We start from the raw sequence: 14,455 nt of genomic DNA on the forward strand, positions 1-14,455 counted from the left end.
TTTGGAATGCTTCACTGGTTTTATAGTGAGCCTTGTATGGGAGTTTGTGCTGGAAAACTGTGTACTGGGCACCATTTTCTAGAAAAACTGCAAGTCTACAGAAATGGGACCAAAACTGAAGTTTACCCTTTAGTGACAACAGCGACCCAATTCAAGAATATCATCTTGCTTTTATACTATTTCACTAAAGTGCCTTGCCTTGTTTATTTGTCTGCATATATGTACAAGCTCTAATCCAGGACAAGGATGTCTTTGTCCTTGGCACTGCAAAAGCAACATATGTTCTTCTGCTTTGTGCAAGATGTAAGATGCAAAACCTCTGCGTATGCTGACGATTTCCTCTAAAAGACAGATAGCTCCTTTGCTACATTCAACAAATGGCTGTGCCTTGAATCCTGTATCACTGCAAACAATATGAATTCTCTTCCATTTCCCATGTAAATGTAATCTTTCGATCTGTAACACCCTTTACTGAGACGCACCAGATGATAACTCATTGCCTTGATTAAGCCTCTCTATACAGATGAGCTGATAATCTTAGATCCCTGTTTAAAAGACTGGAAATACCTTGTCAGCAAGCAGAGCGCCCAGTCCTGCAGTCAGCAAGCCTCTGCTCACCAGGTAACTATTACCTGCACTCTGCAACCTGACAAGGAAGGGGGCAAGTAAATGCAGGCATCATCTGTGTTTATCCTCTTCGTAGGCACAGACATCCGCTTATCACCAGCATAGGCACAAGATCCTAACAGTGCTGGGCCCTTGGATTATGCCACTATGGCCCTATTTCTGTTTTGTTTTGTTTTGTTTTTAATAGCTTAAATAGTTTTAGTAGTTTAGCTACTGCCAGCCTAACTTCACTGTCTCAGGAATGCCTTAAAATCCGTATCCTAGACATCCTAGCCAGATGGTATGTTTATATAAACTAAGTGGAAAAGGAGAGACAAAACCTTCAGCTTTCCGCGAGGCATGGTTATGTAGCCCTTTTCTGGATAGCTTTGATCTACACTCCAGGTATGGCTGTCACCTTAATACATGCAATTAAGCATCATCTACAAATCCATTAGCCTGACAAAAAGAGTATCTGGATATAGCACTAACTTTAAGTGAGGTGTTATAAAAGGTATCATTAATACATACTTAGCATAGGATGCTAGAACAAGCTGTTATGAATCAAGATACCCTTCAAACATTTCATTACATGCATTTAGATTGTTATCACCCATGACATCCTACACCATATAACGTAATGGCCATCGTTTATAACAAATAGGACTATCACGTGTTAACTGCCTTTGACAGTCATTGTAAAATTACTCAGGATTAATTATGTTTGCAGAGAAATAATGTATGTTATTATGAGAAGCATTGTATTGTGATTTAATGAACAGCTACTTAGAAATTTTACTGCAAGTAGAGGCTGCTATCAGATTATTTTGAAACACAGAAGCAGGGTGGCATTCTCATTATTTACATGCGACATTCCTTACACGTCTAGCTCCCTCATCCACATCTAATGCCCTGCACTCACATACTTACTTAAGAGAGCTCACAGCATCCAAAGTCTTTTCCTATTTCAGCTCATAAATAAAAAGGTGTCTTTTTTTTTTTTCCCCCAAGAGAGCTCTCTAAGTACCCCTTGTTCACAATTAAATACAGTGCCTATTGTGCCTTGAAAGTATGGCTCTTTGAGTATAGTAGAAGCTCTGCGTCTCATATCTTCATTTTCTGTTGAGGTTGAAAATTTACTTAGGCTAGCACCCACAGGGTCAATAGCAGACATATACTTGATTTGATGGAGCTGAAGATACTCCCATACTCACTGTTAAAAAAATCCATGAAAAGATGGCCCTGGGTTATTTAACAGAGTAACATGTGATGTGTGAGGTACTTTGTCCGAAAAGAAATAGGGAAGGAGGTACAAGAAACAAAGGATCAACTGCCAATTGTTCCCAAAGCATTGTCCCTACATTTTACAAAAGAAACTTGAGTGCCAGACATTAAATCACATCATCTTAAATCCTAATCTACCTACTCATAAGGCCAGACTGCAGTCACATCAGAAATGGAGGCAATACCCAAATATATATGGGCATTTTGCATCAATAAAATGATTTTTTTTTTCACTGTTTATAAAATTGCCATAACAACATATGATTCCTGTGCTCTTGGTGATAATTCTGTATTCTTTTTAGGACAAATTAAATTGGTTTCTTTTGGTACTAGCCTGATGACTGTGTATTAAAGGACCACCTCTTTCTAGCCAAACAGGCATAAGTAGTACACCTCAATAAAAAATATTATTTTATTAAATTCCTCACCACATGTCTTGTGACATGACACCAATGTAAACACCCTAATAACTGGAATGCAGTTTGCACCACTTGTGCTTCACATTGCTTCCCAGTACACAGCCCCGTGCCACAGCTTGTCAATAGAGACATGAAGCACGAGCGCTGGGGAATTCAGAAGATGGCCTGGTGAAGTTAAAACAACTGCTGCCTTCCTTACACCCGAAAAACAAACAGGCAAACTACGCCACAACTTATTTACCTATTACCCTTATAGCACTGCAAAGCATGCCGAAAACGTAACCATTACCAAAGTGACTGGGACACTACTGGTATTCCAGCACGGGTTCTGTTCCTAACTGCACAGCCACTGGACAAGCTTCTTTCTGCTCACTTTCTCCTCCTCTTGTTTTATCCATCTTGTCTGAAGGTGCCTCAGGGCAAGTGCTACATAGAATGCCCAAGGGAGCTTTGAATCTGAAAGCGTCCTTAATCATCTTTAAAATATATATATATATATATATACACACACACACGCTTTTTCACGTTTCTGCAAATGACTTCTTAGGACACTGCAAATGCTTCTCTGTCCTTCCCAGACAGTCTGAGATTAGCAAAGAACCTCAATGTTACCGGGTAAATCTGTTATCACATTGAAACTAATTCATTTTCTTTTGAACAGTCAGCTAGCTAACCTAGCATTAAAATCACTATCTTCTCCCTGCCAGAGTCAGGAAGCAATCTTTACTGATGCAATTAAAATTATAATTACTCCAATTCCCCCTCACATTGTACATACTTAGGGATTTTTGTAGGACTAAGGCTTATTAAAACGTGCCGTTCGTAGCTACCTGGTTGGAACACAAGCAGAATGTCGGCTCACAAACTCAAGTATAAAAAGTATTGTCGGGTCTCTGAAGCTTGTGAAAGCAAGCTGACACTGTTGGAAGATAAAACCTAAAACCAAAAGCAGCTGGATATCTAAACCACAATGCAAACAACTAACAACTGCTACTTAATACAGCAAGGGGCCCGTCTATTCTGTAAATCTCTTTTGGCCTCCAAAATCAAAAAGCCTGACTGAGTTTTGTAGTGCACTGTGGAGAGATGTTCTGTGAGGACATTTGGTCAAAAACGTGTAGCTCTCAAGCTCAGAAGGGGAAGGCAAAGACAGAAAAAGGAATTTTCACCCAATGTAGCTACAAAAGTCTCCTTGTTCTAAAACTACTTAAAAACGCCAGTCTAAAGAAGGTCACAGAACCTGTTCAAAACTATTGCTTGGTCTAAAACCTTGGCTTTTAAGAACCGCTCCTCCAAGCTCGCAAAGTGGGCTGTCACCCTGCTTTCCTCCTTCACTGCATTCAGTCATTTACAAATAAAATAAATAAATAAAAAGCTACTCCCTTCTGCAGAAGAGTGCCAGCCACACGGAGGGGGAGGCAAGGCTGTTTTACCAGCCACGTGCCCGTGTTTCTGCCACTGACAGAGTTGTGGAAGTCAGGGGAAGGGAGCCATTCCGAGAACAAAAGCCTACAGTGATATTTTTGACGCAAGGGAAGGACCAGAACTCGCCTACTGGCAAGTATGTCAGGAATTATTAGGTAAAACGTGCACTCAATTTCAAACAGCTCTGAAGGATTGCATTTAACAAAGTATCACTTCAAAAGGCTTTTTTCCTACTTCAAACCTAAACATACCAGTAATGACTGAATAACTGTCACCACTTAAATAAGACCTTGAAAGTCAGAAAAGTAATTGTTCGGTCCCAAAAATTCACCCACAGCTGCATTATTGTAGCATTAGGAAGTTTAATGTCGTTGCAAAAAGTACATCATTTCCTGTAACTTTTACCATCCTCCTACAGACTAAAGGCTGTTTGAGAAAAAATATCTGGTAAATTAAGCATATGGTCATGGAACGAATGGGAGCTCAGCTGAAGAGCGGCAGCGTGCTTCAGCTCAACACGCGCTGCAAACAGTTGTCTCCTTCTCAGTCCTACCTTCACAGGACTGAGAAGGAATAATTACAGACTCCGCGAGGAATAATGAAGCGCTGAGCCGCTTTCACAGCTGCAGTCACGGCTGGTCCCTTGCCCAGGTCACCGACCGTTTGGTGACAGCCGATTTCCCCAAGGCCCTGTCACAGACCGGGGGGTTTGGGTACAGGATGTTCCCAGCAGCTGGGAGCGAAGCTAAGACGGAATACATGGGAGGAGGGTGGCTTTAGTTGGTGGATAGAGAGCAGATAAGGAGAGGAATGGATTCTCTCCCTGCATGTGTTTTTGTTTTAAGGCCATTTGCTTGCTTACTCAAATCCTCAAACCCTTCTGTTGCGACAGGAGGCAGCAATGCAGAGAACTACTGCTGGTGACAAACACCACGGACTAATTTAAACCAAACTGAATAAATCCCAATCTGTGCTCTGCTAAGCAGGTTTGTGCCTTTTTGTGGTATTTTTCTTCTTTCACTTGTGAGATATTTGTTTGACTTTATGTCGTTAGCATTCCCTCCAATATTTACCGCAGCTTCAAGGCTATCTTCCCAAATTTTGTTTTTGTTTGTTCTTTTTTTCCTGTCAGCTTTATTTAATAAATAACCGCAGCCACTATCAGATTCAAACCTCAAGTAGTGGTCAACGCCTCAAGTCCTACGGAAAGCTTTGTTAGTGGAAAAAAGAAACCTAACCAAGCCCAATTACTGATGTGTTGCTGTATTTTGCAGAGATTACCAGTGTTTGACACCCAGCAGTTTGACATCCTACCGTCTCCTGGGTTTGAAGTATCTGTAATGCTACATTTCTTCCCTCAATAGGAGGGAAAGAAAATATTACCACAGACTTTTACCCATTTTAATTAAAACCTTCAGGAACCTAGTGCACTTGGAAGCACCGCTGTCCAGAAATGCAGGAGAGCTGTCTCCTGGGGAAGTGAAGCCCCCCGTTTTGCTTCCCCTCAGAAGAAACGATCTGCTGGCTGGTGAGTTCAGCGCTCGGAGGGACTTTCAAAGCATGCCCTTTACAAAGGTCAGTTCCCTGTATCAGAAATATTAAAGTGCTTTGTTTTGAATCATCTAGTAGTAAAGAAAACTTCCTCGTGAATGAGGGCTCTTGGTTCTTAATCATGCCTGCTACGAGGATGATTTTTCTAGAGAATTAATGAGAACGGTAGCTGAAGAGTAACTACAGAAATATACGCAACAGCTAAGAAATTCTTATTAAAAAAAAAAAAAGTAACACTGGCTTTCTGGGAGTATATAAAAACAAAACTTTGCCATTTACGAAAGTTTTCTAGTCCGCTGTACCACTGTAAGGAGAGCATAAGTTTTGTTTTGCCTGCAGACACAACATTTCAGTATGGGGTTGATTTCAGAGGCAGAAACATCACACTAATAAGGAACAAGACGGTACACTGGGTATGTATGTGTACGTGTACACACACACAGCCCTAGTCTTGCCTTACTAAGCAGATGTGTGCTGTGCCAAAAATCCTTGGGATAAGCAGGATGACAGTATTTTCATCCCTCTTTAGTGGGATAACCAGCTCATTAAATCTTAACATGAAGGTTATTTTATTATGAAGTGACAGATCTGAAGATTTACTTCCCCATTCTTCACCTGCCTTCTCCCTTCTGCTTATTCCTTTGTATTTGTTAATGGCCTTTCTCTTGTTATATAATCCTGTCAGGAGTGTAAAAATATCTCTCAGGACTGCTCATTTGGTCTAAATCACTCAGCCTGTACTGGTGACAGGAGAAAGTGTACATGCCACAATTGATGCAGAGAAGGAGTTCTGTCCTATACTCCAGTAATTGTCACTGCATGATAAGAAAGTGTAAGATTTAATAAGGTCATAAAATAGAATGGCAAGAGCTGGCGTGATAGGTATTTTTTTCATTAACATTCAGAAAATCTGGATTCAGTGGGACAATAAATTAGAGGAGTTGAGCAGATATGACCTATTTGATTATTCAACACTTTCCAGCAGCCCAGTGAAAGCAGCAGGACTGGGAGCACCTCCACCATCAAAACAGCAGAAGTAAATATCTTCGGTAGTGTTAAAGCCATTATTCCCTATGCCACCAAGCTGCCTCTGGTGATTTTGAGAGCTAGAACCAAACTCTACAGTATTAAGGAAGCTGAGTCTTTGCAGCTAGTTTAGAGTTTTAAATGTAAAAGTTAATGCCTTATGCAGAGGCCCAAACCTGGGCTTATGACATCCCATTTTTATGGATATGCGCATTCCTACAATAGGCCAACAGTTCTGCAACAACTGGTAATAAGCTGCTCTAATGTAATACACATGAAGTACTGTAACAAACTATTAAAGGCTAATTTCTCTCTAAATTCTTACTAATCAGAAGGTGACTTACAAAAGCTTCATGCGAGGTCTAGACAGCTCCCAAAATATAACACAAAAATACTTTTACATTAAAAAACACCTTCCAGGTAATCATGCTTCAGAAGAGGTCACGGGCTTGCAGGACTGGACCTATACACAGAGGGAATGCTCTCCAACAGGTACTTTAGCTACTTCTACAAAAAGAAACTGGCCATCAACTGTAAGCAGTACTAAAAAGGAGGGATGGAAGATGTGGGAGAAAAATCAAACGAGTCAGTATCTGGTATAGTCCTCAAAAGAACTTCACACGATCCCAGCAGCACACCGCTTGCCCAACACAGGGCAGCATGGGATCCTACCTTGTAGCGATGTACTGCCTAACGCCACAGCAGCAGCAGGCAGGCAAATGAGAAAATACATATCCAAATTCTTTATATTTACTCTATATTTAAGGAAGAATTTAACTGGTGGAGCACTAAGAGGAAAATGGCATTTGGGGAGGGAGACGGTGACTAAAGCCACTGATGTTCTTGTAACGCAAGAAGCAACGGAAGCTTACTGAGTCCCCCAGCCTCTAATCTCTACTGATTTTCTCCTGCTCTTGCAAAGTTTTGAAGGCTGTGTTGCTTTTCCTTTTAGGTCAAAACCAAAACAGAACAGTAACGTGTGGTGCAGCCCAGATTAAAGCCATTTGGGGATGGCACTGTGGAAGATTGTGGCACAATTCCCACTGCTGCTGTTGTGAAAGGGCCCAGCAGAAAGGCGGAGCAGTGACTGCACAGAAAGTAGCTCAGCTGCAGTCCCCTACCAAATTAAAGAGTGATCTAAGAACAAAAACACAGGGTTAATAGCAAAGCCACTAAACCACACTAAAATCCCTGCCTGATGCAGGAATTGCTGATTGCTTGTTCTGGGTTTGTTACTGGCTGACTGTGGGACCTGCAGCTCATGGTTAATAACTCAGCTACCTCTGGTGCAGTCCCATGATTAATAAGAGGCTGCAAAGGCTGTAAAAATGCTAAGTATAATTACAGTGTCAGCGAGCACTGCAGTGTGATTTGAAGGGTGGTGTAGATTGTCAAACCTACGGTACTTGGAATAGCCACAGTCTCCTTGCACTGTCTTTCCTTGTGTTTTATACATAATTCTATATTTTCCTAATGCTAATAGAGACATCCTAGAAATAGAAGCCCACTAGGAAACACAGCATTTTCATTCTCACAATCATACCATTACTCCCCTCCTCCTGTTATCGGTATTTCCTTGACCAGTCAGGCATTATCTTTCCTAACCAGCTCTGCTTTCATTTTACCTTTTCCCCCAAAGAAAACTTTCAAGAACTGCAAATGCCCACTCTTTTCTATTTACTCTTTGATGCATTCACAGTGGTCACACTCCATTAGAACACAGTGAAAACAAAAAACATTTTACAGTTTTCCCCCACCATTCCCTTCCCCACACAAACTGCTGTAACTCCCTTTATTTTATCCTATTATGTTGTTGAAATTACATTTGTGGATCATGAAACAACTCACAATTAGGAAGATACAAACACACCTTGAAACCACACTCACTTCCCCCCCATATAACAGTACAGCATTCACTAACACCCCATGAGGTGCGTATTACATCCCTTGCAAAAGCACAGCATCCTGGTCTTCCCCACTGAGACTCATCACTGAAAAATATACGAACAATTACCATCACTTGTGAGTTGCTGAGACCCATACAGCTTTTGAAAAACTCTGACTTTTTAAAGGTGCTAATTAGAAGCTGAGGTTTTTTGAGAAATGTCATCCCATTTGGGGTGACGAGCACTTCTGAAAGCAGGATCCTCAATTTCTTCATCCCTAGTTCATATATATAAACATTCAGGGAACTGGAACTGAGTAGGAAGCAAGCAGCAGAGATGCTGGCTTTATGAAAACATCAATAACATTAAAATTCAAAGGAAGAAAAGTACATTAAGCTTAGGCTTGATTTACAAACTTTTCTAGGAAGCAACAGTTGTTTAAAGAATGTGTTATGATCAAACTAATTTATGGGGCCATAATAGAGTCGTCAAACCTCTGTACTTAATATTTATGGGGAAGGAGAACTTAACAGTTTTGCTGCATACAAATTCAATTAAAATTTGACTTAGAAAAAGGTGCTGTTTTTTTCCTTGCGTTTTGTCCTTCACTAATTACTTTCCCTGTTTAAAACTCTCTGCCATCTAATACACTTGGAAAAAGATCTTTGCAAATATCAGCCTCATTAAAACCCTGCAATACAGTTTACAGAGATTACAGATGTGTACAGAAATGGACGATGGTCTTGTAAAAGTGCATTTTTTCCCTGATACTCCTTAAAGAATAAGTAACATGCAGAACAGACTGTCATTTTTCTGAACAGGTGAGTGAACCATTATAAAATATCCTAGACAACTGTGCACCATTTTTATCCATGCTTATTTTAATCCTACTGTACATGGTGCTATTATGCATGCAGAAAGGTAATGAGGCAGGCAAAGGTTATTACTAGGGACACTTCTGGAATGACGAGGGGCTGCCAATGCAGAAGACTAACCTCAGGCTATCTGAAATTGAAATTTTTGGCTAAATTAATAACTCAACATGAGACCAGACGGTAATGCTGTCTGTCCCCTGCAGGGTTGAAAATGTCTTTCGACATTAATAAAATAAAAAGGGAGGGGGTGTTACCTGTGAAGACATATAGAGAGGCAATCTAGCCATGTTGATGCCACAGAAATGGAGGAGGTGGGAAACGAATGGAAAAAGACAGTGCCCTGCCTTAAGTGCTTGACAAGCCAAGTGAATGCTCCTGCTGCCGATGGGCACGTTGCATGAGGAAGTTAGTGATTCCCCCCACCCTTCCCAATACTTTCAGGATCTTTTTAAACCACAAATAAGGGAAATTGACTTATTATCCTCATTATTATTCATAACAGCACCAGAAATTTTCGGAGGTATTTTACAGAGCAGATTAAAAAAAAAAAAAAAAAGCCCTGCTCCCAGAGCTGAAGAGTTTACAGTCTAATTTACACATGCAGCTCTGGGTCAGACACAAATAGTGTCTCCAAAGATGGGTGAGGAAAGACAAAGATTAGAGCAATAGCATCACACAGTTAATTTGCTGTTTCTACATGCAAAGCTAGGTGCAATGTTTGGCAATATCCAGACAGACAAGATGACAGACCTCTCTTCTTTGAAAGAGATGGGGAAAGAAAGGCAAGTGGAAGGGGAGGGGAAGGGAAGGGAGAGGAGAAATACATTGTAAAACAACATGAAGAAATAATATTGCATTATGAATCTGGCAGCAATCTGGAATTGGCCAACATTTGCAAAATCCACAAGTTTAGCCAGCAACCTTTGTCCGGTGAGAGAGCTGGGATAATACAGTACACAGGCATCAGCAAGGACATCCTTCTGATAAATAACAGCAAAACCAAAACAGGTTGGTTGGGGTTGCTTTGGTTTTGCTATTTTAAAAGCAAGGAAAGAAAGGAAAACTAGAAACAAAGAGAAGACTAAAATAATCACGCATAGTGAATGTCAGGAGACCGTGATGCAGCTAAAGATTCAGCCACTGGAGTAAATGCAAGAAACTGGGAGAAAACTGATGAGAAACTACTGCATGAGTGAGAAGAGGAGGGAGTCTGTTAGAATTGTCTGGATTGTACCAGCAAAGGTCCACGCCGTGGGTATCTGGAGGTAACTCATCAACTTGAGCCTCAGTCTTCATCCTGGCAAAAGCAGGAGACGTGCTCTCGGTACAGACAGCAGAGGGCTTGCAGCTTTACAGATGCCGCTGTTGGGTGTGCACTTCAGCATTACAAAGTAGCCTGTTGCCTTCTGTAGTACAGTATGCGTGCACAGTCTCTGAAGTCTCACTCATTATTCTACTAGACTTTAATGGTGTTCATAGGTTGTTTGGGATTAATGAGGCAAAAGTCCTCAATCAAGAAGCAATTTAAAAGTACATTGCTAATTCCACAGAGTTCTGTAAATGAACTAATTCAATACTAGTTGACCTTTTTATTTTGGGGAATGATTTGTGTCTGTATTTTTTCCTGAGCAGCGGCCTTAAGCAGTGGCAATTTGGAAGGGCATTTCTGCCCCAATGACTCAAATCAATCATGTTACAACTGTCACAAACACACAAGTCGGGAGCAATACCACTTCCTTAAAAAAGGCACCAGCATGCAGCCAGTGACGTGGGGACTATGACAGGGTCTATCTGGATAGGTAAGGAATCCAAAATAAGGGGCAGAAAGAAAGGAAGAACAACCGGATTCCTTCCTAAGTCATAAGATGGTGTTTCAGGAATGTTCTGCAGATTCCTTCTTACCATTTACTGTCTTACTGCAGTAGCTGGCAGAAGAGGGCAGCATTCAGACTCCGTCCCTTTTCATTATGCCTTGGGACATGGTAAGGGCAAGTGCATTAGATAGACTCTTCTGAGGGCAGAGGACTTACAGAGGCTTATTCTGTCATTGGTACAGCATCACCACGTGGCACTATCTACAAGTGGGTAAATCAGAAATCGTGATCCAACCCTAAACTACCATTTTGTTACCATCAAAAAGCAAAGAAAATATTCTTATATTTTTTGCAACAGGATGGTAGCATTCGGTTGTGCTTCAGCAGGTCATTATGTCAAAGGATGGAACAACAGACAGCCCTTTGGAGATGCACATCAGCTAGAACTCATCACAAAAAATGAAAATGTATTTTTAAAAAGAGAGAGAGAGAGAGAAAGAAGTACTTTACAAACTCTGCCCTACAATACATATTACCAAAAAAAAAAAAAAAAGATGCATTAAGAGATGAGTTTAGAACTAAATTACTAGACGCGGAGAAACCCTCTTGCTACATCATAACCCTGTGAAACTAGATCAAATGTAAGGTATTGATAACCCAGTACTGACACCCCTGGCAGTATATTTGCCCTCACACGACAGTGAGAACAAAGGAAGAGAACAACATAAACCTCAGAAAGAACTAATGTTAAGAAGCTTAGGGAAGCAATAGTTTTGTCTCATTTGAAATGGCTCTTTTATTCTCTGTGTTTCTCATTGTAATTAAGATGGGATCTGCTGAAATAATGGCAATGGATAACCAGCATTTGTGTTAGCTTCCAAGAATACAAGGCAGATTATTGCTTTGTTCACATTTAGTTTTTCTTACAATAGTGGTGAGGTTCTGAATTAACAAACACAATTAGTGGTTTTTTTTTTACATATGATAAACCTTTACAACTATTCATTATTCTGTTAGCAGAAGGTTGCTAATTTTATTCTAAATTAATGTACTCCTGTTGTGATGTAAATTGTGTTTTATAATGCAGTTTAGCTGGCTTTCTCCTTCTCTCCTTTGCGCATTGATTTCAACAGCCTGTGTGGGTAACGTCACTCAAGTAAGTAAAAACCACGAAGATCTTGCTGTTGAAGATGGGCACTTCTACAAACATTTACCCTTACAACTTCACCTTTTATTTAGCAACCAGAATGCCAAAGCTTACATATGGTTCAGTTTGCTAGACCCAACACCTTTCCAGCTTTCTTACCAATGCAAAGCAGCTGCAAACCTTGTCTGGCTGGTGTCTGAGACCAGGAAAACCTGGACAGTATTTCAACTGTAATTTACAGTGGCAGAGAGTGCAAGACGAACTTCTGCCTTTAGCTCCAGAAGTTAAAGAACAGAGCAGTACCTGCCTTGTGGAAGAGATGTGAGCCTAAGGACAAAGAATGAGTTTGGAACTTCCCTTTATATATTACCCAATCTCTGTCTTCTCCAACAAATACCCTTAAATATCTGAGATACACTGTTGATGTCCTTCCTTATAACAGAAATAGTAATACTTAAATGATAAACAAGAAGCGTACTTATAGTACCAGTTCACCCAATTTCCTAATAAAGAGCAAAAACAAGCTCCTACTTCAAGGCATACCATCTACTGGATGAGCAGACAAAGGCATGAGATTGCACTTTTTAAATGACAAGCTCTTCCCCATGAATTTCACCAGTAAATTAGATGTTAAATCAGACGTAAAATCCCATCACAAATAGAAGTTAATGCACCAAAATAGTTGCCGTGGGCAAAGCAAACACTCTGGACATTTATCTGCTGGTAACAACTCTTAAGATCACAGCTGGGAACACTCTAAATATGTACATATACAGCAGACCTATCTCAAACTTTCCTCCCTTCCCTGACCTCCAAGTGCGGCACCCTGATGTCAGCCAGATCTGTCAATTCCTGCTGCTGGTACCAGCAGGGCAAATCCCAGAGCTAAGAGATGGCTCTCTCTGACAGCCCAACATCTCAGATCAAATTGAACAGATTTTCACAGGAAAAGGAAGAAAATCCTGTGTAAAATGTCAAAAAAAAAGAGATTTTCAGGAAGCTCAAAGTACAGTAGTCATACTACAAAAATATTTTTCCCAATGAGAGGTTAAGTGTAGTTGACTTTTATGTCCTTACTTGCCTCTTGTGCATCTTCTAATGCCAAATACCACACATACGCAGATTGTATTTAGTCTGTGGAACTGGGTAGATGAAAAAAACATTTTTAAACCATAGTTTTTAACCACAGTTTTCTTTCTTTTTACAAGACAAAATACATTTAACAGAAGAGGAAGAACTGTTGGCCTATCCCAATATACACATTTACACTGCTGGACAAATCTCTAAGAGCCACATGAAAACATTCACAGGAACTGGGACTCAAAATAAACGATTTCTGATTCCAGTTCAGCTACAGAACATGTTAGCGACTTGAGCAAATTTCTTCTAAAAGGGAGAACATTTCCCCATACCATATAGTTTAAGAAGACAGTTGTTTTGCCTCATGTTATGTACACATAAAAGAATAAACACACCTCCCTCGTTTCATGCAAAGCTTGAAAGAGGTTAAATATACTTGTTACTTCAGAACTTTTTTGCTCATCCAGCAAGCTAAAAAATATTAGAGACAAGTTTAAATGAATATTTTTTATTCACTTGTTCACAGCTATGTTCTTCGAGAAGCCTTTATTAGACTTAACTCAAGAACAGCCTCTTGCCATATGCAGTCATATCAGATTACTATTCCTTGAAGACTTATCTAATGAAACGGACACATCTCCTTCTGCTTTCGTTCTACGTTCTTGCTTTAATTATACACATTGTCTGTTATGAAACCTTGCCATGTTGTCACAAGTGGCCTCTGTGCTGAACTTTGCCTTGTCAAGATAGCTTTATCATTCATAAATATTTCAATGAGAACCAAAGACTGCTTATGAAAGATTGATTTCTTACAGTTCACTGACCCTTCCTTTGAGGCCTTTTATTAAAATTAGAGTAAACCCATCCTAGAAATCTGAGCATTAATTGTTAATATTATAGGCTACTGAAACATAGAATCCTTAAGGAAAAGAAGAGATACACTGCTGGCTTAAAGTGATACATCACTATAGAAATTAAAGGCAATCAACACAGTTTAAATATGTTAATTTTCACATTCAGAACCAAACTGAGGTTCTTAATGGACTTTAAATTAAATTGAGCGGTTTGAGTGCTTAGGAGGCCTCTTGTCAAAATTTGGTTTTGGAATATTGAACAGCAACTAGTTAGCTGGTTGGGCACAGAGGCGAGGTGAGGCCCTCCAGCCCGTTAACTTTTCAGACCTGGGGTTCTGACTTCCAAATGACGCTATGCATACAGGGGATGCTACATTTACATCATAACAAATGGTTTAGCTGATTGAAAGCACATTTAGAGGAAAGGCCTGCCTATTGTCTTCACATTAATAACACTTTGGCTCAATTTCTCCTGGACTTTTTCCTTT

At 40.2% G+C, this 14,455-nt stretch overlaps 1 protein-coding gene across 4 annotated transcripts in view; it reads right to left on the reverse strand.

Annotated features, from left to right (window-relative positions):
* LOC308183005 (uncharacterized protein) overlaps positions 1 to 14,455 on the reverse strand; it is a 116,425-nt gene that overhangs the window by 22,396 nt on the left and 79,574 nt on the right. The window lies entirely within an intron of this gene.

This window comes from Anser brachyrhynchus (assembly GCF_964034855.1).
Source record: "Anser brachyrhynchus genome assembly, chromosome: 26".
Lineage (NCBI taxonomy): Eukaryota > Metazoa > Chordata > Aves > Anseriformes > Anatidae > Anser > Anser brachyrhynchus.